The sequence below is a fragment of the Mustela nigripes genome, chromosome 5 (genome assembly GCF_022355385.1).
Source record: "Mustela nigripes isolate SB6536 chromosome 5, MUSNIG.SB6536, whole genome shotgun sequence".
Classification (NCBI taxonomy): domain Eukaryota; kingdom Metazoa; phylum Chordata; class Mammalia; order Carnivora; family Mustelidae; genus Mustela; species Mustela nigripes.
The window spans coordinates 139,112,684-139,139,235 of NC_081561.1; positions in this window are offsets into that span (position 1 = coordinate 139,112,684).

Here is a 26,552-nt window from a genome sequence, read left to right on the forward strand (position 1 = left end):
AGATCATGATCTCAGGGTTGTGAGATGGACCTCCCCCTCCCCCCATATCAGGCTTTATTTCTGGCGTGGAACCTGCTCAAGTTTCTCTTTTTCCCTCTCCTTTTGCCCCTCCCCCTCCTCTCTCTCTAAAAAAGTCTCTCAGAAATTGAAGAACTGAACACAGCTTTCTGCCCTCCTGCAATGCCCTTTATAACAAGCACAGGGATAACCAATAGGCAGTCTTCTTTGCCAAGGAATTAAACTATTTCAAGGTCTTGTGGTTTTAAAAAACCACATCTCAAAACACACACACACACACACACACACACACACACACAATCCTAAAAGATTATTGAGCCTTGGGCCAGGGGACAAGTAGAACTGGAGAAGGGAGAAGAACACTAGGAATGGTCGAGGTTATCAAGTCCATGACAGATGACCAAAGCAAATAAGAAAATAATGCTGGGTAAGATGTTCACATCTATGGGAACCACCAGCACTCTAAAAATTATGTAAATGATTCATGATTTACTTACTCATACCACAGTTAGCAAAACTTCCAGGTTAGTATCACATTACTAAAAAGGCATTAACTTTAGTACTTCCTATCTTTTTTTACCTGATATTTATTTATCCTTTCTACCCTGCTAACATTCCCAAGTAGTTAAGTTGTCTTATGTTATTAAACCATGTAGAAAAATTCAAGGTAAAAAGAAAAAAAAAGCAAAACCAATTAAAAGGCAAACATCTGAGTTTAATTAGTTGCTTCAACTGTACATTCCAACTGGCTTTCTGTGAGCTAATAAGAGTTCCCTAGTAGAAGGAAGTATCCAAGTTCACTGAAAAGAGATTAATTGATCTTCCAGGGATGGTATGGCATGCTTATATAAAAAGCTGTATGTAAGGGAAGTCTTCACCTGTAATGTTGGTTCCCACCCCATACCATTCCTCACCACCTCAGCCCGAACTCTGCATGAAGTCTTCTCAGAGGGGTTGCTGTGGCCCGATGTTCACTTAATCCATCCCACAGAATCATCAAAAATCAGCTACAAGTTAAAGAACCTGTCAGCTTCCTTTGCCATCTCTCTGGAAGGCAAAACTTCGGAATTGGGGTGCCAATTCTTTATGTGGAGATTTGGGTCTGGTTATTAAGCCGGGACAGCATCTGGGGATGAAAAGTAAAGGGATAAATCTTCATGATGGATCTGGTCCAGGTTATGAAGGTGACTGAGGTTTCTATGTCACCTGGGGAGATTCACTATGCAAGGAAAGCAGGCTTGGGTTTAGGCTTGATATCTTCCTTGTGCTGTATCTCTCAGGCTCTTAATGCTGTTAGGTTATAAGATACATACAGTTGTACATGCAGGATGTATAAAGTCACAGAAATTCTCATCAGATGAAGGCTTCTTAAATAACACCACAGAAAAAGCTATAAGAAAACCTTCAAACATCAACACCATCATAACACTTAGAACTCTACAGTTTTCTTCGATTAACTGAAACCGTCCAGGATGCTTATCATCTCATAACCTCAACAGGAAACATTTGGAATACTAATATAATAAAATGTGTATAGGTTGAGCTTGTTTCCTTATTTTTTCTCAACATCTACTCAATGTAGGGAAAGATTTGAGAGACTCTAGCAGAATGAATAGGCAAAATTTTCCTTGGACTGTACCATAGCACTCAAATCAAAACTCAGCTGACCTTTTGGAAAATTCTGAATTGTTTTTAGAGCTGACATCCATGACAAGGGTCTCAGTATCAGTAAGTCTGAGTCTTTCATACAGATTCACTAAAAAGAGAAGCCAGCTTCTTGTGTTTAGGGAATACCTGCCCAGAACCACACCTACTGTTGTCCTAGGACAGCCTAGGACTTTCTAGAACTAGAAAGGCTAGAAAATCTTTATCCGCTACATGTCAATAATACCGAGGATTCTTCACCTCGGTATTATTGACATGTAGTAGATAAACTCTTTGGCATGGGGAGTTGTGGGGGGCAGAGAGGAGGCTGTCCCCTGCACTATGGCATGTTTAGTAGCCTACTGGATGCCCACTAGATGTCAGTAGTACCTCTGCTCAGGTGACAAGCAAAATGTCAACTGTCCCTGGGGGTAGGGAGGGGAATAACCAGGGTTGAGAACCACTGAACTAGATGTTGGGCCAAAGCCTTTCACAAGAACTGGAATTTAAATTTGCCAAGTGTCCAGATTTGGGGTTGCAACTCCCACATTTCTATGTCAAAAAAGAAAAGAAAGAATTCGAGAATGAAACTTTTTAAGGTTAAGTCTTACTGGTTGGCTACCTCAATTTTAAAATCCCAACATGGGCCCAGGAAAATTTCCAATTTCTGATGACCCTAAATTCTGATAAGCCCACCAGGATATTAGCTGCCATAGGGAGACCCAAGAACACAAAATCACTCTTTAATATGACAAGAGCTTCATTCCTGATTATAATTTAACCCCAAATGATTGTTTGTTCATTTAGAATTGCCCAATTAGACAAAGGCCAGCACAACCCTGGAAACATCTTGGCCAACCACAGTAATTTTAGTTTTCATATAGCTAATAATGTTCTTTTCTGATAATAATCAGGCAATGAGTTCATCAGTGTTTTATGGCCATTCCAACAAGTGATACAGATAACAAGATTATGTCATCAAAATAAAAGTGGATGTGTATCTTCTCAGTTCCCATGACAGTCTGAGAAGCATCCAAATTATCTAATTTCTGCCTCATTACTTAAATACATGTTCAACAGCAGAGTGGCCTTGTTTTATATCACTTAAATTGGATTTTGAGTTGACAAAAAACATGTCTTTCTCACTTAGATTTTTACAATATTATTTATTATGAATTAGGCTTTGAGAAACACTCATGGCCTGAGATATGTCGTAAGATTTTATAGACTGGCCTATAAAAAAAATTCCTGTTTTTGTATGAAAGACTAATGAAAGAACAAGAAGTCTTAAGAATACTTTCTATTTTTCTTATATTACTTTATCAGCGGCCTGATGGGGAGGATAGCAGTGATCGGTACTAAACTCATTTTGCATAAACTCTAAACCATTTTAGGATTACATTAAACACAGGGCTACAAATTACATAAATGTCCCACAGAGTGCTAACTCTGTCATTTGTGAGCAATTGAGATGCCCCCTTTTTGAGGAATAATACCTGAAGAGCTAATTTAACAAAGATTGAGGCCCATTCCTCAGGAGAATTTCTAAACTCTGTGGGACAGAAAAAAATAAGCTCCTGAGACACTCTTGAAGTGAACAAAGGGCTTTTAATAGGCCTTTGGTTTAATACATTACAAATAAGAGACCAGAAATATGTGTTAATATCAGAAGGACCCTTACAAGAAGTCCAGTGTAATTGTCACCTGATCATCAAAAAGATCTATGCTCCTACAATTACAGAATCCATTGCTTGGGTGGCAATGTCCCCATATCTACACTTGGTATCGTTTCTGATAAGCAAACCCAAAGACTCCCTCCAAAATCTATTATAACAACATTTTTGGAAAGGACGAGTTGCTTATTAAAACATTTGAACTTAATAAAGTTTACGTATGACTCATCTGTGTTCCGTTTACAGTATTATCTCAATAACGCAGTCAGACAGCATGGTTTACTGGCAGGCCTTCTGCAGTAAAGAGATAGCCAGCCCCATCCTCTGCCCAGAAATGGGGGCTTCTAGGCCAGGGGTTTCCAAGCAGGGTCTGAAGACTCACTATATGGAAATTACCTGAGCACCTACCAAAAATGCAGGTTCTAATCACCCACCCCAGACGGCGTGAATCCAAGTCTTGGGGAGAAGAGTCCCTGGAATCTGTGTTTTAACAAGCATCCAAAGGGAACTCTCCAGCACAATGGAGTCTGACCTCAAAAGACTGATACATGAATCTTGATCTGTGTTTTCGCTTCCTTATGTCCAGAGATTGTTTGCTTTAGGATTGTATTTGGTCAGCCACGGGGACCACACGTTGAGGGCTAGATGCAGTGTAAGAGGGGGTGCCAACTTTCAAACCCAGATGCCCACAATCCCTTCCCAGTTCCCACTCTTCACCACCACCACCCTTACTTGAGGCAGTATTTCTCATTAAATCCATACACACATATGCAGACACACACTTATAAAAGATTATGCAAATAATTACCAGACTCTCTTCTCTGGATGAACCTGGGCTGTGACTTTTCTAAAGATGTTAGCTTGCCCCAAGAGTAAGTATTGCATTTACCAGAGAAAAATAGGAGCCTTGCCTCTTCTCTCCCCTTCCAACTGCAATGATTATTTTGTTTTTAAGAGACTCTCCATTCCTCCATGAAAGTCTTACAAAAACTACTTACCATATGTACTTGACATTAGCAACACTCTTAACCATCAGTTTATATATTCTGATAAATAAATAGCACCTACTCTTTTCTCTTTCTCACTAGCCATCCTACAATCTAGCTATTGTTATCAAATAGTGGAATCTAGAACAAAAAAATAGAAGCCTTTGTGAAAAGAAAATGTCCAAAAGGAAGGAAAAGTGTTTGACATCTCCTTCTCACTAACCCTTTACATTATGTCATAGGACACAGGTCATTTGACCAAAAAAGAGACAGTAACCTCCAGAAGGATAACACATTCATCAAAGAAAAGAGAGAGGCTTTAGAAACTTCTACTGAAAGTGACAATTTTAATCCAGATCTTTGGGGAGAAGAAATATAATACATGCTTATCTAAAATCTTCCTCCTAATTTCAGTCAGTTAGCAAATTATTAGGTGTCTACTTTATATCACACATATTAAATATAACCTGACTCCCAGGGACTCCCAACTAAGCTTGTGTGGTTGTAGAAATCATAGTCTTTCATAGCTTATGAAGTTCAAAACGAGGACTCACTACATTCTACAGCTTATAAGAACACTTTGGAGCTCTGTGTCTCGATATAGGGCACAGCACATGGCAAGGGCCAGTCCATCCCTAGGAGGCTCCTATCATGCCTAGCAGTGCCAGCAACCACTGCGGCCCAAGGAATGACATCAGATGCTCATCTTGGGAAATTCTGTTGGAAAAGAGGGATTGTATGGTCAAGTTCATTTGAAAAACACACTAAATACACGCCCACATTGAGTTTGCCAGGACTGCCACAACAAAGTACTATAGGCTGGGGGGCTTCAACAACAGAAATTCCTTTTCTCACAACTGGAGAGACTAGAAGTTCAAGGTCAAGGTGTAGGCAGGGTTGGTGTCTTCTGAGGCCTCTCTCCTTGGTTTGTAGGCCATATTCCCCCCATGTCTTCACATGGTCTTTCCTCTGTGCATGTCTGTGTCCTAATCTCTTCTTCTTATAAAGATACCAGTCATTTGGGATTAGGGCCTTCCATCTGACCCTAATTGTGTCTTTAAAGACCGTATACAATGAATTCTGGAACACTGAAAATAAACAAAATAAAATAAATAAAATGGAAAAAAAAGTAAAGACCCTATCTCTAAGTGCAGTCACATTCAGTAGTGGGTTAGGACTTTAACATATGATTGGGGGGTATGTAGTTTCATAAAAACTACTTTGGGGCACATTCACAAGTATATTATACTATCAAGGATCTGAAAACTCATAGAGTAAGAAAAATGATAACCTTATTTGAGATGGCATTCTTCCAATGTCCCGGACCTTAAAATATTTTCTATATCACATCTCTTCATATGTCCCAAAGCTCCACAGTGTACATCTCTGGGCAGCTCTATGAGGACTTGGGCTTACCCAGAGTCCGTGCTGACTGCGGAGAATCCTACCCCAGCACACCTGGGGTCTGGTCTGAACAGAAACTTTGAGTCTCCATACCACAGAGAGCTTGTGCCAGATATGGAAAGACTCAGGTGAATATCAGATATGTTTCTGAGGCATTCCAAGTCCAGTTGGGTAGTAGAAGTAGGAGAGGAAGTATGGTGGTGATAAATAACAGTATATAACAGAATAGAATAGGAAACGCATGAATACTGTGGACATCCTTATTGCAGGAGTTGGGTAGATGAATCTGGTATGACCCCAGGGTCCACAGAACATTGCACAGAGCAAATGGGGCTTGCACTGAGCTGGACCAATCAGTGGGGCATCAACATCAAAGTGGGAATGTATTCCAGGATCCATGAACTGGAACACAAGTGATGTCATAGAAAAGGGAAAAGCAAATTTGTATAGTGAGCATTTGAAATTATGGGATCATGGGATAATGGTAATTGTCCCAATAAAATTAGTAAAGCCAGAACAGAAGAATTAAGTACATTCTTGGTTATGTTTTAATGAACTTTAGAAAAAGCAATACATTTTCAGTGAATCCTATTGTTTTGTCCATCAGCATCCATTCCCTATTCTTATCATAAAGTAGTACCCAGATGTGAAGCTGTGTACTTTGGCAGAACTGATTCCCATCTGAAGCAAGGAACAGAGGTTTTCTCTTTTCTATCAGTAGTGTGATGGGTAAAGAAGCAGCATGAGCACTTTGCTGATTTTAGCTAAGCTCCTGGCTGTCAGAGGATGTGTCCAATCCCAAGGAAAGCACAGCAAACAGATGAGAAAATCCAGGGCTTTGATTATATCATGGGAGCTCCTGGATCACACAATACCTGAAGTCATTTATCCTGGATTTTTCAGGTAATTACTGACAGAATATCCAAGTGTTATGTGCTGATAAGGTGGGCTGGTGATATAAATTTGGGAAACCAGGTCAAATAGGTGGTAAATGAATTGAGAGAAGCAAAGGTTGAGAGGAATGAGGGTGTAAAGGTGACAGCTAAGAAAGAGGTTGCATTAATCATCATGTGTGAGGACAGTCTGAGGCATGGAGGAGGAAGGAAGGAAGGTACGAAGGTAGGAGAGGAAGGAAACAGAGAGGTCAGTAAGAGGAAAACCAAGAGAATGGAATATTAAAATCCCCAGGGCATGGGTAAAGAGAATATTCTGGCTTTCTAATCTTTTCTGAAGAAAGGTCCTCCGTCGAAATAACAATTACTATTATCTGTTGGGCACTTGCTTTGTAACAGACAGTGTTCTGGGTACCAGACATTTTTTTTTTTAAATATTTTATTTATTTATTTGACAGACAGAGATCACAAGTAGACAGAGAGGCAGGCAGAGAGAGGAAGGGAAGCAGGCTCCCTGCTGAGCAGAGAGCCCGATGTGGGTCTCTATCCCAAGACCCTGGGATCATGACCTGAGCTGAAGGCAGAGGCTTAACCCACTGAGCCACCCAGACGCCCCACGGTACCAGATATTTAATAAGACATTCAATCCTCTCAGCGTTACTTTGAGGTGGGTGCATTCATTGTCATTTCACAGATGAGGACACAGAAGCAGAGAGACATTAGTGAACTTTCCCCACAGTCACACTACACTAGGAAATGAGAGAACTAGAACTGGACCCTGGTATTCTGTCTCTCGAGTTTCTTTTCTTACCTAGTATACTCAATACCTCTCAAATTTTAGCATCCATCTATACCTGATGCTTTCATAAGTCTCAGAATACAGGTAGGTATTCATTTAATCAAAACTTTATCTCCTACATCCAGTCTGACCTGGAGGTCTGAAATTCTCGCATCTTTGTATAAGTGTGGTTCTTTCTCTCTCTCTCTCTTTCTTTGGGGGGTGGGCGGGCCTTCTGTTAAATGTAAATAGACTAAGGGCAGACAGCTTATCCAGCCATTCACATGTTAGCATGAATTAGATCAATAGAAAACTTTCTTATACCAAGAGAGCAACCCAGGGCCATATAGATCTGTTAAAAGCCTGAGGTGCCACAAATCAAGTAGTTCAGACAAAAGAGAGTTAAAAACAAACTCTCCTCTTCCGAGTTTTCCTGTGAATCACATTTTCACTCCTCCCCAACTTCCGTCATCCCTGACGGTGTATAAGGTTTTAAAGGTTAACCTAGTGTGTAAGGTTTTAAAGGTTAATCCTACTTCTTGTGAGCCCAGCCACACAAGATACGTCTGGAAGTACAATCTTGGGTATTCATTTTAAATATGCACCTGTCTCACTTTGGATGAAGGGTTCTAGAATTATCAAACACGTAAAAGAAAAACCTCATTGGGTATCCTTTACAAGCAAAACACCACAGGTGGAAAATTTATAAATGAATATAAACATTTATAAATTTTACTAATTTTAAAACCTTGAGATTTCAACATAGACCATGAGCCAAGTTAAAAAAAAGAAAGAAAGAAAGAAAGCAAAGAACCAACTAAGAAAAATGTTCCTCCACACCTGAAATCCCATCTCAACCTAGCCAAGTCCTCTTTCTCCTGCTTCTCTTCACTCATCACCACCTCCAGGAAGTCTGCTAGGATAGCTCTGTCATCCCCCTTTATCGCAGGTTTTAACTATTTCTTTAACATCCATTTCCCTCATTGAAGCTTCCATGCATGAGGGCAAGGACCAGGACTGCTGTTCACCATTAGCACCTACCCCAGGACCTGACTATGGAGCTCACACTCATGAATTAATAAATGAAAACGAAGAGTTGCTACTCTAAATGCATGAACATCCTCACAAATCATTGATGAAAAGACAAACACTGCAGCAGAAGAGCGGGCCGAGCGTTCTTATAAAAATAAATGCAAAATAAAAGGACATCATTTCCACCCATTTTTTTTCTTCCCTTCAAATTCAAAAAATAAAATAAAACCCAAGGACAACTAATGCATCCCTTAGATGTGGGGGATGGTCATTCTCATAGCCCACTACAACCTTCTGCAGGGCACTTTGGCTCTGCGTATCGACATCTTTTAAAGTACATGTCCTTTGGCCCAGCAATTCTGTTTTAGAGGTAGGCCATGAGAATATATACAAATATTTATCTATGAAACAACCAGTGTAGCATGGTGTATAATAGCAAAGGAAAATCGAAACAAGGGATAATAGGGGATTGGTTAAATTATGCACATTAACAAAATGAAATGATATGCAGCATTTTTAGTTACCATTTATTGGGCCCTTGCTATGGGCACTTACTAGGCCCTGCACTAAGTACTTAGCATGCCCTGTCTGATTTAATCCTCAGAACACTTTATGAAGTCGGTATTATTATTATGGCCATTTTCCATGGGAGGAAATTCATATTTAGAGAGGTGAAGTAATTTGCTCAAGGTTACACAGCTAGTGAGGAGCAGAGCCAGTGAATGTCTCCAAGGCCAGGCTCTCGATCACTAAGCTATCTGCCCCCAAGTTAAAGGTGTCAAATGTGCTTTTAGTGGCATGGGAAGGTATTCCCACGTTCTTGTTATATTAACTAAAAAGACAGATTATAAGGTAGTTCACAAGATGGTCACATTTTTTATAAAATACTAGCATATTAAAATATATGTATTTTTATGTTTATGTGCACACATTCATATATCTGTGTTTATCTTTGCACAAGGGCTAAAAGAAATTTATATTTAAAGATCATCACAGGGTGGCGGGGTCATGGGATAATGAAGTTTTTCTTTCCTTTTTTGCTTACCCCAACATTTTATGGCTTTCTACAAAAGTAGGTCACGTGTGTAATACTTTAAGTTGGTTTTTTTTTTTTTTTAAGTTGAACTCAAAGTAGCCTAGAACTTCAGAGGACCTTACACATCACTAAATCTAATCTTCTTACTGACAAGAAGACCAAAGCCCAAAGACATCGAGTGAGCTAATTAAAAATAGAGCTGGCAGTGGAATCAGTCTGCTTATCACTGGCCCATGACTCTAAGCCCAGCCCTTCTCCCGTGAAGACACCTGAGTATATTCTTTGCCACAGTGAAGAATGACAGAATTCGCTGAATGCTCATTTTCCCAAGCACCAACCAATCTGCCCTCCAGCACTACATCCTGCATGCTGAGTGATGGATGCCTTGATGCCCTATGAAACAGTACATGTGATGAGGGATGAAAGCCAGAAGGAAAGAGCACCACAGCCTGGATATCCAATGGCCTCCAAAGAACTTGGGGGTAAGTTTTTCTAAACCAGTGGTTCTTCAAAGTGAGCCATGCCAGCATCCCCTGACTTTTTTCCACAGATGAGGCCCCCATGGAGACTCTCTGTGGAAGGAAAGATGGGTCCTAGCTAGAATATTCCAAAACACCTCTGCATGTGATACACATGTGTACACCCCCACCAACACCAGACTTCAAATGTCCATGTCTTAACTGGGGACCAGACGCTGTTGGTTGCATCTTAATTTAAATTCTTCCTATCTGCAACCGAGTCCAGTGGGAGCCTTGTAATAGATCTGTGTTCCCTTTTATGTCTCCTTCTGAATTTGAAAAAGAAGAACGTCATAAAGAACAAAGCAAATGTTGGCACTTTCCGCCATATTGCTCAGATAGACCTGACCAACCCCCGATCAGAGAACTCAGAACCCAAGGCAGGTTAGTAGTGAATGAGTAAAAGGCTGAAAGCTACCTGAGGATGCAGGGTGTTGGGGACCAAAGCACTATCATCAAGGGAGGAAGGCATCCATGTTCAAGATGGTTCAGCCCTAGATGCTGAAACACAAGATGAGGTGCATATACAAACCAAGGTCCTTTACACTGAAGGAGGTAGGTCTATGGTAGACAGGAAGCAAGGACAAAAATACGGAAAGATGGAGCCATTCAGAAAAGAACGGAAAACTTCTATAACAATCTTGGAACACTGAAAAGATAAAATTAAATTAAAACAATAATAATAAAAAAATAAAATTATATTGGAAATTATTTAAAAAACTTCTGTAACAAAATGGGATGCAAAGCTGAGAAGTCAAAGGAAAGAAACACAAGAGAAATTAAGACGCATGTGTAAAATTGTGACATATATCATGCTGTATTATCAGTAATTTTAGTGACTACTCAGAAAAGCTGTTCTTTACAAAGAATAATAGAACAGCTTTTTATTAGTTGAATAATAGAATTTTAAATACTGATTGTGTTTCTTGCTTTTGACATTGTTTATATTTGTTATTTGTATATATTAATACATAAGTAGATTTGAACTAAATCCTACCCGGGAACAATTTTTAGAAATTTTAACTTTTTTTGACCTTCTTTCTTTTTTAATTTTTAACCAGGCTATTTAACTCTGTAAAAGCTCTGGCTAGGGATACATTACGATTATAGAGAATATTACAGCTAACAACAAAAATCAAAATAATGAGTGTTTCCTTTTAAATTATATCAGATTCGCCTCATACAGGAAGTGCTCATGGTTCCTTCCCTTAAAAGGATTCGCTGCCCTTGTCATGAACGTGCACAAGTCAGGGTATTTGTAAGTCCTCACTTACGGTGTAATACCCAGGGGCTGTAGCTAGGAATACCCAAATCCACAGGGGTGTAATGCAAGTGATGTCACCTCAAGCCCAGGTGTGGGTCTCAGCTACCTACACCTGTCCAGATTCCAGGCCACATTACTGAATGTCCCCTGATCTACCCAACTCCCACAAAACAGCTTGAGCCAATCCCTTGGACAAAAGCCTAAACCTGCCTCCTCTTCTCTCTCTGCTACAATTTCTGTTGACGTCAAGAATGTTCAAACCCAGGGCTCCTGGGTGGCTCAGTGGGTTAAGCCGCTGCCTTCAGCTCAGGTCATGATCTCAGGGTCCTGGGATCGAGTCCTGCCATCAGGCTCTTTGCTCAGCAGTGAGCCTGCTTCTCTCTCTCTCTCTCTCTCTCTCTCTGCCTGCCTCTCTACTTGTGATCTCTCTCTGTCAAATAAATAAATAAAATCTTTAAAAAAAAAAAAAAAAAAGAATGTTCAAACCCAGCCTTCTCAGCCTTTCTCTGACTCAAGCCTTCGATTGCCTCAGGGACTGGACTGAGCCACCAAAATGCTGTGGAAAGAGCACTCAACACAGAGTCATAAAACAAATGTTCAAGAAGCAGTGAAGTCTGACTTGCATTTGTGATACAAAACTTCTCTGAGCCTATAAACGGGAATCTCTCTCCTGTACACAGAACTCACACCAACTCTGCATCTTTCCTAAGGCTGGGGGAAAGCAACTGTATGTTCAGGCATCTCGTATAGCACCAACAAATACAGGTGATGGAGAGAGAAAGGGGGGTGGATATCTTGTCTACACAGTACCAATTTCCCTGCAGGTCCAGAGTCTTGCCTGCCATACAAAGTGTCTCTCTCCCTGCACAAGCAGGCTCTGAGACCTGTACAAGGAACTCCAAGACCGGTGTTCTAACTGCCCACCTGCAGCAGTGGTGAGTTACCTTTCTCTGCCGAAGACTCTATGTGCTGACCCCAGACAGGGGACACGGAGTTTTCTCCATCAGCGATCTGGCAGTTAGCAGGGCTCCTAGTTTATGGATTTTCATTCATTATAATCTTTGCTTTCTGCAGCTGGGATTGGTTTAGTCAAAAAGAAAAAAAAAAAAAAAAGCTTTGCAATAATGGTGTTAAAAAAAATAGTGCTAGGTCTGGTATTTTTAGATACGTTAAAATTCCCTTAAGCATGATGTGAGGGCCTGAAAACTCAGGCTGTTTCCTATGGCTGAGTGAATACTGATAAGAGTTTTATCCAATTTATAAGGCAAGAGAAGGAAATAATCATGTGTGATGGAATTGGACAAATAATCCAGCTCCAAACAATTATGAAATATAATGCAATTACAGAATCCTGTGCCAGGGTTCTGGTAGTACCAGATTCTTCTCTTTCGTGAAGCAATGATAATGTAGAATTTTAATGCTTACAGGCCTCATGAGTAACCAAAAACCATAGACAACCAAAACTCAAGACAAAACCAATATAAACACATGTGTGTATGCGTGTGTGTGGCGGACATGTCCTTTCTCTCACATGGTTGTGAGCTGATTTCACACTGCCCCACAGACACACCTTGTACTCCCCATCAAGCTGGCAAAAGCATCTTAACTCATAAAAACAAAAAACAAAACAAAACAAACAAACAAAAAAAAAGTCCAAATCTGTAGATCAGGGGGAAAGTCATATTCAACTGATGTTTTCTTGGAGAAATAGAGACAAAGTCTCATTACAGAATCCACCCAACAGAAACAGATACAATTTCCAAAAGGCTTTTCTCCCCTTCTAAGTTCCTTCTCTCCCACCACGGACTTCCCCTCTCCCTGTCCTCTTCTTCCACTTGGACTCAGAGAAGGTTGGTTCTCCTCAACTGCAGAAGTCGGGTGACTACCAACAAGATTTCTTTCCTCCTGTGATGTCTGCTTGTGGGGAGAGGCCCTACCAGCAGAGAGGTTCAAGGGTAGAGGAATGCATGAGCTGAATCCTTTATGCACTGTGGTTTGGGTACAATTAAGGAGGAACTGGAGGGAGTTGAGAACAATAGGAAGGAAATGGGGGAAGGGGCTTAGGGAAGGAACACTCCCTTGAGACTGGGGTGAGGAACAAACCTACCCTACCTCTTCACCATCTTGATCTTCACCTAAGTTTTGAGAAAGTTCAGTAAGCCAGATTGAAAACATGAGGGTTATGGGTACAGACTGAATGAAGCCAGTCTGGTCTCCATTCACCTGGCATTTCTTCCTGGTGTCTTCCATCTGTAACTCAGGAAGACCCACGTATGCACCTGTCATCATTTCCAGGTCCTCCTCTAAAGAGAGCTGCCCTTCCCTCTGGAGTCCCCAGGATCCTAGTGTCAGGTGGCTTTCTAGGTCCCTAGGAAAGAACAAGACAGTGGAGGGAACTGACCAACAGCCCTGCATCTGCAGTGTTGACTCTTTACCGTGCTTGCCTGAGCATCCTCCGAACAAGCCCACCGGGTGGGTGGGCACACCCCGAGCTCTGATCGGACAGGCATGCTCACCACCCCTCTATGGCTCCCATCTCAGAGCCGGACACACAGATCCTTCTTCACGCTGCACTGGGGGATCTTTCTGGAACTGAACCTCCTCCCTCCCTCCCTCTCTCTCTCCAGCAGGAAGTGTTCATACGTGTGCACACATGCACATGCACATGCACACACTTTTGTTTTGATACCTTCAGAACAGAACTTCCCTTTGCTTTTAGGAACAAGTTCAAATCTTCCAATGGCTTGCAAAGCTCTTCCAGATCTGGCCTCTGCCTTTAACACTCTCTCCACAGCCCAGCCCCTAGTGGCTTCTTTAAGTTCCTTGAGCACACGCCCAATGGCTGCACACACGGCTGTCTCCACCTCCTCTGCTTCTTCTTCTTCTCCCTCCTCTCCCCGTTCCTCCCTCTCTGTCCCCTCTCCTCCTCTTCCTCCAGTCTTCACAGAGCCAGCTTCTCACCATCCTGCAGGCATCACTTCAACACCGTCTCCCCAGAGAGGTCTTATGACAACGCTATCTAAATGGGGTTTCCTCCACACAAAACTACACAAGACATAATTCTCTGGCACAGCACCCCATGGCTGTTAGTGAAATTTACAGTCACTAATCTCTTTGTTCTCTTTTTTTTTTAACCATCCATCTAAGAAGCTTACTGTTAGCCCCAGGATGGCAGAGACTGCGATCCATTCATCCAGCATTAGCATTCCACACATGGAAGGATCCTGAAATCACGAGGTCAGTACACTGTCACAACTTAGATTTCTCTTGTTTCTTTCAGACAGTCCAATAAGAGAATTATCATTCCTATATGTAGGGAACAGGGAGGAGTCAGCCGGAGTTGGGGGATTTCAACTGGGGAGGCCTGGAAGTAAGGGTAGATAGATACAGTAGAAAGTCTAACAGGGCAACTCTTGAAAGCTCATAAAGGTGGGCTTGATCTGGCCACACATTTTGAGAGGAGCAATGGTGAACAAAACTGTACCCACAGGTTGTTCTAGTCTTGACACCAGACACATGGAATAGAGAAAAGACTGAGCTCACATTGGTGAATAACAAGACAGAGTAAGGTCTTCAAACATCATATCCTAAAGAAAGCAGAAGTTGTGGTAGTCGTTGCTCTCTTGGGCAATACTGGGTCCAATTGGTGCAAGCCTCAAGGAATTGATTTCACCTCGATACAAAAATCAAGCGTGTTACTACCTTGGACTGCCCAATAATGAAATAAACTACTTCATGTGGTAGTGAAGTCCCTTGTGCTGGAAATCAGTCAGGGACAGAAAAAAATTATTGGGGAGATAATTTCCACCTTCTATGGTCCCTTTCTTTCCAAGATTCAAAGGGCCACAGAGAGCCATCACAAGTTTTGAGACAAGGCGATGTGATAAAGTGTTGTATTGGAAAGATCTATGAAAGTTTTGAAAACAGGAAAGTTTTCAGTACCAAATGAAAGACTGAGTGGTACCTTGAGATATCGTAAGACCGGGATGGAGAATTATTACTCCAAACGAAATTTGATCTGACAAAAACAGTCTAAGAAAACAGTGCTTTCAAGATTTGTAACAGCTATCAAAGTCCCCAAGATAAGAACTTTCTTCATGACTAACATCTTTAATAAGTAGATAAAGGCTTCTGCATCAGAGATTTTAGAATATATTTCAATAAGAATGACCCCTCACCTTAACGTTCTATGTGGGATACTCAATTACAGCAGCGTTCAAGATCAAAACCTTGTGGGATGTCTGATCTGTTTACATATGTTCCACCCAGCAGCTGAAGGGCTTTCCTCACTATAAGTAATTAAAGTAAGGCTCTCTTATAGCGGACCGTTCCAAAGGGGGCTTCCGCTACCTGGGCCACATGTAACGCTCTCAGTGCAAAGCCCTTATTTAAAAATTTCAAATATGCCAGCCTTCTCTTTGGTCTCTCTTCACCTGATTGTTCTTTACCTGTTTGGGTCATGGAGGCAAAGGCCACCTTTCCGCAAGCTCGGTAATGGCCAGTCCTCCAAGTGCTCCCTCATGGGCAATGAGCAATGCATCTGCTTTGTTGCCTCCCCTTTCTTTTTCCTCTCCTTTGCTTTATGTACATGATGAAGAGAAGGGTCTCTGCTGCTGAGATGCATCTGGGAAACTCTGGGTTGTGATTCAAACATTTGCCAAATGATCCAACTGCCAGAACTAAATGGGCTTTGCTCAGGGGTGGTAACGGTTACGATTTCGGCTTGCCCTAGATCCACAGACGTGGATCTAAACGTGAGGCACAGACTCACGTCACCTGGCGCCTCCTCTCCACATGGTAGAACAGGCAGGCACCTGTTGCCAACTGACTTAATTCTCTTTCACCATTTAATGAAAAAGCAACAAACATGTTTTTCACCACTTGCTATTAGATTGCTTTGCCTTCCCCCTGGAAGACAAAATGGGGGTGGGAAAAGGTGGGGACAGATGCAGTGAAGAGGGCTTCCTTTGGTCTCACTGTGATCAAGTCAATCAAACCTAAAGTCAAGGGTAAATTCAAGTCTATGACACCAACCAGGGCCATCATTAATAAAAAACACAGCCTCACTGGCTGAACACTGAAATATGTATTTCAACCCTCTGCAAGGATCGAAAAGAGAGAATGAACAAAAGGAAAGCCCCAGCTTTTTGCCTTTTCTTTTTGTATCTCAGTCGGCAGAAAGATATTTATTCAACTTAATAGAGGGTGACACCAGCTTTATTTAGTCTGGAGGAACAGCCAGGCCCTGAGTCCATGAAGCAGGAAGGTCCAAACTACAGCCCAGGTGCCTCAGTTGTCCCAGGCAACAGACTTTTGGCAACTGTTAGAGGGCTTCCGTAGAAACAGGGGGAAATATTCTTATTCCTAAATCGTAGCCACTGAAACAGGGTGGAGCTAAAACTCTGTGGGAAGCCAATATGCAAATCCACACCGGTGCTTTCCGCTAAGAGCTTCGGGTTGCGAGGTTTCCCAGCTTCATCTCCAAAACCCTGATTTGAAACCACAATGTTCAGCAAATTCGTGAGATTTCATGCTTTCATCTGAAACCCATGCCAGCAAATGCATGTTTTGATGCAACTGGGGGTCTTAGAATCTTCTCTAAAGAACCGAATGAAACCATGGAACTCTATCTCAAAGCCCTCCTCCGACCCCAAAAAGCACAAGCTCCACTTAAAGGCTCAATAAAAAAATGGGGGGGGGGTGGAATGCTTGCTGGAACAGCACATTAACTGCTACATTTAAGCCCCCACCGCAGCATCCGAATGTCATTGAGGTTTCAGAGGGAAACCTACTCAGTGTGAAATGTAGCAATTACTGGTCTGTTACTATAGGATGTTAGTCGCTGTCAACTAGTCTCTAAAAGAGAGGTGGGGGATTCGTGCACTGCAAAGGTAAACTGCAATTTTATTTATTTATTTATTTTTTTTCACCTAGGAAAGAATTAATAAGAAATCTTACTGGGGCACCATTTCGTCTCAGATGCAGAAACTTTCTGCTGGACCCAAAACAAAAGCTGGAAAAACAAGTGTGAAGTCAGTGTCTCTCGCCTACCACTGCAAGCCTGGAAATCAAAGAATTTTTCAAATCCACGATTAGCGAGGAACCAAGAGCGAAAATGTGAAGGAGGAAAAAAAATTTTTTAGAAGGTTTTAGCTAATGACCTTAAAAAGGCAGCCCTGGAGAAGGGAGTAGGTGGCTGTAATCCCCTCGTCCTGCAGCCACCTGGGGAGTGCATCCACGTGACCTGGACGCGAGGGGGAGGGCTGCCAGGAGGTGGTGCCCACAAGCCAGGTGCACTCTTCCACCGGTGATGCTGTCCCAGTTTTCTCTGCACAGCCCGGAGCCGGCGCCGGTTGTTAGTAAGGAATTCATCCCCCTGCGCGTCAGCTTGTTAAGCTTTAGGCCTTTTTTAATGGCCTCAGGTGTGAACAGTAGAGAGCCCCATGGAGCAGCATTGGCGGGGCCGAGCTCACCCATAGCACGGTGCGGATGGTCCCTGCGCAGCCGGCGCCCACGGTGCTAGCTGCGCCCCAGTGCCCCCACCTCCAGCTGGCAAGGAAGGCTGGAAGAGGTCCCCTTGGGGGAGCCTTCTTGTTTGAAAAGAAGGGAACACAGAGGTTGGGTGGGGGGGATCCAGCTTAAAAGAAGGCAGTCCAGACATTCACTTGTGGTTAAGCAAGGACCTGTTAGATAAAGATGAATCCCTCAGATCCCGCAAGTCACAGCAGAGCTGGAGGGGGAGGAACAGGCTTGAAGGAGAGAGGAAGGGAACAGGATGTTGAGCAGGAAGGATTTCTGCAGAGCCTGCCGTTGGGGCTTAGGTACTAACCTGGAAAGGTAATTCTGCAAAATTGGAACACACAGGCACCGTATCTGTAGGCAACTCCGACAAAGGGCACAATCTAGGAAACTGAGTAGAGACTGGTCCCCTGTCTCTCGGCCTACTGACCCACTTTCCTTGGGCTACATCTCCCCCGATCCCTGCCCCTTACTGAGTCTTCCTGTTAGCCAAGAGGGAGAAAGGAGTAGGTTTGGGGATCACAATGGAGGTGGAGTAACCACACAGGCCTGTTAGACTTTTTTCCCCAGAAAACCCTTTCTGAACCATCCCCCATTCCCACTGTGCAGGCACACACACAATATCTCTCCTTCTGCTCCCTACCCAGGGCCTGACATCCTATGTTTAGCCATATATTTTGTTAAAACATGAAAACATCTGCAGTTAAAAAAAAAAAAAAAAAAAAAGGGTGTGTGTTATTTTGGAAGGAGAATCCTTTGCTACATTCTTGGTTGTTAAAGTTGTGGCACAAAGAATTTTCTCAGAGTATCCAGCCTCGAATGAGGCAAAAGATAAGTGAATTAATTGGATAGTGACCGCAAGTCCTGGGGTGTGAGATACTGCCCAGCCGGATTCCCACAGAGAGAAGCAACACACACACACTCAGATTGTCTAAGATTTTGTCTAAGATTAGTCTTAATCAGTTGTCGGAAGTCCAATATGGCCACTAATAATTGTGTTACATCCACTGGTGTGGTTATAAAGAAATATAGTTCCATGGTCATTGGCACCGTCTCCTCGGTCCTCCGAGGGTGAGTGGAAGCTGAGCTGCTATGAATGAGTTATCAAGCACCCTTGGATCTGACACCCAATTCTCCTGCCTTCTGATACAGCTGCTTGGATTGGAGTTCTGCTCTCCATCTTAGCAGCTGTATGACCTGAGGCCAATTATCTACCATCCCTGAGTCTCCCCAGCCTCATCTATAATCTGAGTACAGTCACATCAGACAACCCATGGAAAGCACTTAGCAGAGTGCCTGGTACATAGTGTATGTAGTACATGCTCAGTAAAAATGAGCTCTTTTTATTTTATTATTAATTGTGAGATTTTAGCCAAATGCTTTTCCTTCTTTTAGCTTCAGGTTCATTATCTGTAAAATGGAGATAGTCATATCTACTTACACAGGAGCATTGAGAGGGCTGAAAGAAGTATGTGTAAAGTGCCTAGCACTGTGCCTGACAGAGCATGGAAGCATTCAACAAAAGGATGGCAGCCAAGCGGCTAAGGAAGATGAGGGTGATGAGGAAGAGGAGGATATCGAAGTTAGTGATGTTGGAGCCAAACCAGGAAATTCACAAGCATCAGCTCTACCCACCCATTTCCAGAAAAGGCAGACCTCCCCTGTAAGTACCCATTCACCCCCACTGTGCCTGGACGACGGAGATGCTGTCTGTCTCGCCAGATTGCTTCTCCTTTGCCAACTCGGTTTTAAGCCACAGTAACAAACATCAAGTCATCTAGTCTGAAACGACATACAATAGAACCCAAATTCAAGGACGCTCCCCATATTTAATTGTTGCCTCCCTTCCCCCTCTTTTCTAAGCTCTGATGCGAGGTAGTGTCTTAGAGAATTGACTCATCTGCCCGTATTCATTCATTACAGCTGTTGCTAGGAAGTTATTATGTAAATGGCTCTGCTTCTCACTCTCCATTATGCTTTTTTCTTGTTATTGTGAGATGGAATTAAGTGCTCGCCCTGTACTGAGTTTTCATTAGACTCTTTCCATACTCTTCCCTATTTTTCTCTCCAGCTTTATCAGTCACTTTAGAAGTTAATCCTTTTATATTTTAAGGACTTTAAAGAGGATGTAAAAATTCCTGAGCATCTTGGGGGAGGGGCTGGATTTCAGAGTGGGTTGAGCTCTCCCTCTTCATTGTGTCAATATTTAGTGCCTGGCTTTTTTAATTTTCAAAATTCAAATTAAAACATCATCATGCTCCTATAAGCTTCACTACCTCTAATAATCAAAGAACAAGTTTCAACTTGACACATGGATAAGGCAGCGCTGAGCCACATTCATTACCGTCCCTTCCACTGGATTAGGTAATCAAATTTAATAAAGATGAAAATCTTTCAAGATAAAAGGCAAAAATAAACACTCGTACTAAAAGTTCTTAAAAATTAAGGAAAGACTACGAAATCCATTTGGGAAATGTAGGACTAGGTGGTTATTCTATTTTTTGCCACATTCCAAAAAAGATACTTGTTCCATGTTCCAAAGTGCAGACTCAATATAATTTTTACCCCCCAAAGGTATACCAAGCATGTATGAAGATTTCAAAAACAGCCCAGCAGGCTTTCCAACAGATGGAAAGTGAGGTTGCACATTTCATTTCAGTTACCTGCTTCTAAATCATTGATTTTTGTAGAAATGTCACACCGTGCTTGAAGAGAAGTCTCTCTTTCTCTATAAACATACAGCAAACTTCGCAGAAAATGCCGACACTTTTAGTTAAGAGAGAAAGCTTCAAAAAAGCCCATGAAATTCAACTCACTCTCCCATCTTATGCACACAATACCCAGTGACTTCAATTACATACCCCCTTTTATCCCCACATGTCAGGAGCAGTTTTAAGCCTAAAACAAGCAGTGAATTGGCCTTACCCTGCTGAAAATTTGTGGGAAGAACAGTGGGAATCAACTACTTACTCTCTAGCTTCAATACACTGAAGAAAAAGGGTCAGACTTATTGCTTGAGGTAATAAGGCCAAAGCTGTAAGGGGTAAAGAGACTCCAGGTTACACGTGTAGTTTTACTTTTCACAACATTTTAACCTTCAGGCCAAATCTTCAAAGACAAAAACCAGCACTCCCATGTTAAAACACATGTTCAAATTCAGTATCCCACCCAATCTACATTTAACCTAATTCTCTGCTATGAAAAAAGGGGCAAAAAGAAAGAGGAAGCAGAGAAGGAGAAAAATTGTCAGAGAAGAAGGATGGGCATAAGTCTAGATGTCCCCAACAGAAGGAAGGTCCAATTACAGAGAACACTGAGTACCCAGAGGGGAAATTTAGGAAAAGCACAACAAGCAAATGACATAGATGGATCTCATTTAATTCCTGATTCAAATGAGAGAAAGAGGAAGAGAAAGAGGAAGAGGAAGAGAAAGAGAAAGAGAAAGAGGAAGAGGAAGAGGAAGAGGAAGAGGAAGAGGAAGAGAAAGAAAGAAAGAAAGAAAGAAAGAAAGAAAGAAAGAAGAAAAGAAAGATGGATGATAGATTCAGGGAAATCTAAGTGTGATATAGACTGGGCATTAGATGATACCAAGGAATAATGATTAATATTTTGTTAGGTGTGCCCATGCATTGTGGAAACTTGAGGAAATGGGCATATTTTTAAGAGATGCACACTCCTATGCACGGGTGAAATGAGATCTGGCTGGGATTTACGCTAAAACACTTAAGCAAAAATGAAAAGAGAGGAAGCAGGGGAGGGAAAGTTTAGACAACTGAATCTGAGTAAAGGGTATATGAAGAGTCACTATTACTCTTCTCATTATTAAGTACATTTGTGTATGCTTGGAAATCTTTACAATGAATACTTCATGGAGTTCCTCTTACTCAAAAAAGGTTGAGAAACAAGAGCTTCTTGGGCATTTATCTGGTGGAGGGTGAAAGAGACAGCTCCACTAACTGGTGAGTAAATCGCCCTGAGGTCTCAAGCATCAGGATAAAGATGATCAATGGTCTTTGGTCAGGAAGACGACCCCTCTCAGGAAGCATGCTGACTGATTATGACTTCTCTCACCCTAAAGGCTGGATTCAATGTTTTTATTAACCTAGTGACACATGTGGGGGGAAAAAATGGAGGAAAGCCCATTAATTATGGCTAACTGTAGCATGAAGCTCAATGCAGAGATGAGTAAGGCGGACCCTGAAGATGGAGACAGAGAGTATTTAATAGGTGCACTAAAATGATAGAGGTGCCATATTAGAAGGAAGAGTAGGATGCAGAGTCGTGCTGTCTACAAGAAGGATCAGGGAGGTTTCAAAAAGTGACTTTTAAGGCAACTGTCCAGCACCTCCCTGTCGTCACTGCTGCATTTGTTCACTATTGGTCACATATGTTGGGAATCAACAAGTATTTATTGAATGTCGTTGAACACTCTTGCCACCTCAAAGACTGTCAGTGGCTCAACTTGATACAAAATGAAATCCTAGTCCTCCAGCCACTCATTCAGGACCCATGATGACAAGGTCCTTCCTTCTCTGCAGCCTGTCCAGATTACCTCCACCAAACCCATCCCAGTGAGCCCCATCTCTCCAGACCTCCACCAGCCCTGATCACTCAACATGCCCAGCATGCACGTGTGCCCAGACCAAAGGTAGGAGGAAAAGGGATGACTGTAGGTGCTTGGGGCGGGGGGGGGGGGGGGGGGCAGGGAGGCATTGTCAGCAGCTGTAGGAGGTCAGAAGAAAGATCAGTGGCATCTGCTACTGACCCTGATCAATAAGTAGGGAAATCTGTCATTAGTTAAGAAAATTATTATTCATTATTGGCTCTTTGCACCCAAATAAAATATTCCAGAATTGGTTTGGCAGAGGTGCTGTTACCTGACTTGGAGAAGGGCTTTCCACAGCAATTCTTAACAAGGCGTTTCCAGTAATCACATGGAGAGTTTAATTTATGTCCTTCAGGCCCCAGTATTGTCCAGGTCTGCATTCCTCCAGAAACAAATGTTAATGCACAGGTTTGAGTACAAGTCTGTGCTTTGGGAGGTGAGCATGGACTTGTAGCATGGGGGTGGAGGGTGGTACATGAGACAGGGAAGGTAAGAAGCCAATGAGAGTATGTTGTGAAGCAAGATACAACAGTGAGCCATTGAACATAATGCCACTGGGGAATTCAGAGACAGTCCATAGAGCCCACACTGAGAGAGACCCCTCTAGGGGGAAGTAACCCAGATGCTTATCACCAGCTATAGTCAATCACTGGCTGAGAACCTAGAGGAAAGGAGTCACACCTACTCTGCTTCCCATGCACAGCCTCGTAGCTCTGGTGTACAGTGAGTCATGGGTGTGGGAGATAAAGCTGAACTACCATGCGTGGAAACTGTAAATGCTGTAAGTATTTGAACAGTTCTCTGTTGCACATGCCCACATTTAGACACACACCATATAGAAATCTGGGACGGCATGTTCTTTAATCCTCCAAAGATGGAAAAAACATTACAATGGGTTACTCTTAGTATTTGATGAAGTTCATCTTTGCACATCATCTTTCTATAGCAGGAGTCAACAAACTAAAGACTACAAGCCAAAGCGGACCTGTCTCAGAAAATAAAGTTTTATTGGAATGTAGTCAAACACATTTGCTTACCACTGCTGCTTGTGGGCTACATTCTCAGAGTGAAGTGATTGCCACAGGAATCACGTGGCCTGCAAAGCCAAAAATATTTACATCTGACCCTTTATATGAAACACCTTTGTTTCCCTGGTAGCCTCTTTTTCTAAACCATCATGTAAGAAATCCAAAAGCAATCTCTAACTTCCTCTGATTAGTCCTTCTACCCTTAAATAAATGGCTTCCTAACTTGCGAGTCTGTTGTGCCATATCCATTCTTCAGCAAGTCTCCTACTACACTGCACTATACATAGTCATCTATGTATCTAGCTCACCACCGCCACAAGAACTGAGCTTTATCCACATTTAGATGCCTAATGTCTAGACATCCAACAAATGCATATTTAAATAAAATAAATTCAGTTGGGAGATTTGAGATCCATGGTCATCAATCCAACTCAGGTCAAGTTTCAGAAAATGTGGACCACTTGCTCAAGATCACATACATGGCTGGCGTCAGACCCAGGTAGATCCCCTTGTTCCTAATTCAGGGTTGTCTGTTATTTAGGGAACCAATCAGGCCACATGACTGCCCTCAAAAAGCATGTGCTATATTTAACATGTGGCATACTTGGAAGAAAAACTCAAGGTGATGATTTTAATCTACACATTCTCTGATTGGCCTGGACTGCTCTACCTGGGGAGCCCCTTGTCTGTCTTTGCCTCACAGCAGCCATGGCCATGATCTACGTCTTTGAAAACCCTCCTCTGTCTACTAACCATTATTCCCAAGATCAAACCTCAAAAGTCTCTCACAGGGCTCCAGTGACCCCGTTATCTTTCAAAACCACCTTAGGTGTCAGTAATAAATCTTTCGCCTTCTCAAAGCTTTGGACATACCTAGCAAAAAAATGGCTTTTCATTATTTCTGCCGATTATAACAAATGTTCAGATGGCACCTTTCAGAGCTGCTTGAAACAGTAAACAATAACACAACATCTTTACTGCCTGATAACGAGAAGCAACTTACCTTCATCAAAATAAATCTCAGCAGACTTCAACACCCTTGGAAAAAGCTAGAGAAAATAAAAAGAAAAATGTTAGTGAAATGATATTTTATTTATAACTTTTATTTATATTCTGCTTTTTTTTTTTTTTTAATGGCATCTCATACCCTAACTACAGGCAAAAGCTGCATCCAAACAGTTAAGGAAATTTGTTACCTGTTTAGCAATTTTTTTAATGTAATTCAGAAAAAGTTAAGCCACGCTACAGATGAAAGCCTTTGCCACAAACTGCCTATCAGTCCTAGCCTGTCTGAGGCCCATTTAAAAACCAAATGAGGAATTTTTTTTTTTTTTAACATCCATGTCCAGATAAATTTAAGAGCTATTTTTCTCTCTTCAGGAAAGATAGAGCTTAATTTTTCAGGACTTCCAAAAATAGCTGCCTCAACCCTCTTCTTGTCAGAATCCTACCTTTTTTTTAAGGTGGCAACAATCTACGTCAAATCTACTCAAAGTAATGCTTTGCATTCGGAAGCTATTTTAAAGACTCGTTTACACATGTTTCATATCTTTAAAATAAGCCTGTGTGGTAGAACACACTGGGGAGGAAACAGTAGAAAAAGTGATCCAGCTCAGTGAAGGGGTGAGGAGACCAAGTCCATAAGGGGCAACATCAGTAATATCATCTTCACTTTGCAAACAAGGGTGACCCTGAAAATGTGAAGGGGCTCCCCAAATTCACAATGAGCACAGAGAAATGACTGAAGTGTAGTCCTTCTACCTTTCAGTATGAGGTCTTCCTCTGGCACAGGGCTGGCATCTGTGTCCAACAGTGCTAACTTCTCTTAATTATAGTCTTTATGCATTTTGTAAATTTTAATTAAGATGAAAAAAGTGAGACTAGACTGTTAAACTAGTATATGGCAGGCAGCTTACAGTTATCAAAAAAGCAACAAAATGACATGACTGACTGACTGTGGGAAGTCTTCTGTTTTGCTGCAGCTTCTCCACTCAGCCATCAGTCGCTTGGTCTGGACTTTCCAAAAGAACAATCTGAACAGGACTGCATAAAGTCTGAGAGGTTATCATTATCAAATTCAGGCTCCTGCCCAATGTGATGGCTTAAATACCTTCCCCCACCCCTCACTGTGAACAACATTTGTAAACATTCGAGGACCCACCAGATTATTCAGATTAACCTGAAACAAAATGTCTACAGAAAAAATTATAATCTCAAAATGCACTTAAACTCATTCAATCTAGAGCCACTCCATGAACAATGCATAAGCTAATACTTTAAGATAAAGTATGGAAAAATTTATCTGACCGAGGAGAAAATTATGATATCCCTGGGGGAATTTTTCTCTCTATATAGATCTATCTTTGGAAAAAAAAATTTATCTGTGGGATTGAAAACAAGAGAAGATATCCATGTATTAATAAGGAGAGGCAGAATCCACTGTTACTCACTTAGCTACAAATAGTAGCCCCTGAGAAAATGATCCATTCAAATAATAATCTCTTAAAATGATATTTGACTATTATATACCCAATGTGATTTGTGTTGAATTTAATTATCTAAATTTAAAATACAAGAGACATCTAAAGCCATTATTTCATTTGGAGTTGAATGAAGTAAGTCATTTGGAAGTACAGTTTAATTTTTTAAAGTCGTAGCATAACTAAGGGAGATTTCCTCTGTCTATTTCAACTCTGGAAACACACAAGAGCAGCCTGGGATGCTTAATTGTAAAGTGCTATATTATAAAAGGAAGCAAAATTAAGTAGTCAGATGTATTTGCTACATTAAGGCAAAATGAAAACTACTATGATTAGAGCAGTTTGAGAAAAATGGATGTAAAATACTTTCTGTTTAAATTACAGCAACGGCTACAATTAAAAGAGCACTTTGCTACTTGCTGGATAGCAGGGAGACTGTTTTCTTAGGCTGTTTGGCATTTTGGTGTTTTGTTTTTGTTTTTGTTTTTTGTTTTCATGTAGCCCTGCTCCCGCCCATCTCCAAGCTTCCTGGATGGCTCTCCTGAGAAGCAGGGACCTCTGCAAAGCTCCTTGAAAAGGCCACAGGAAAGAAGAGGTTCAGGAAATATAATCATGACCAAAAAGAACCAGACACAGGAATGAGAGCATCAGTCAAATTCCGTTCACAGAGGGG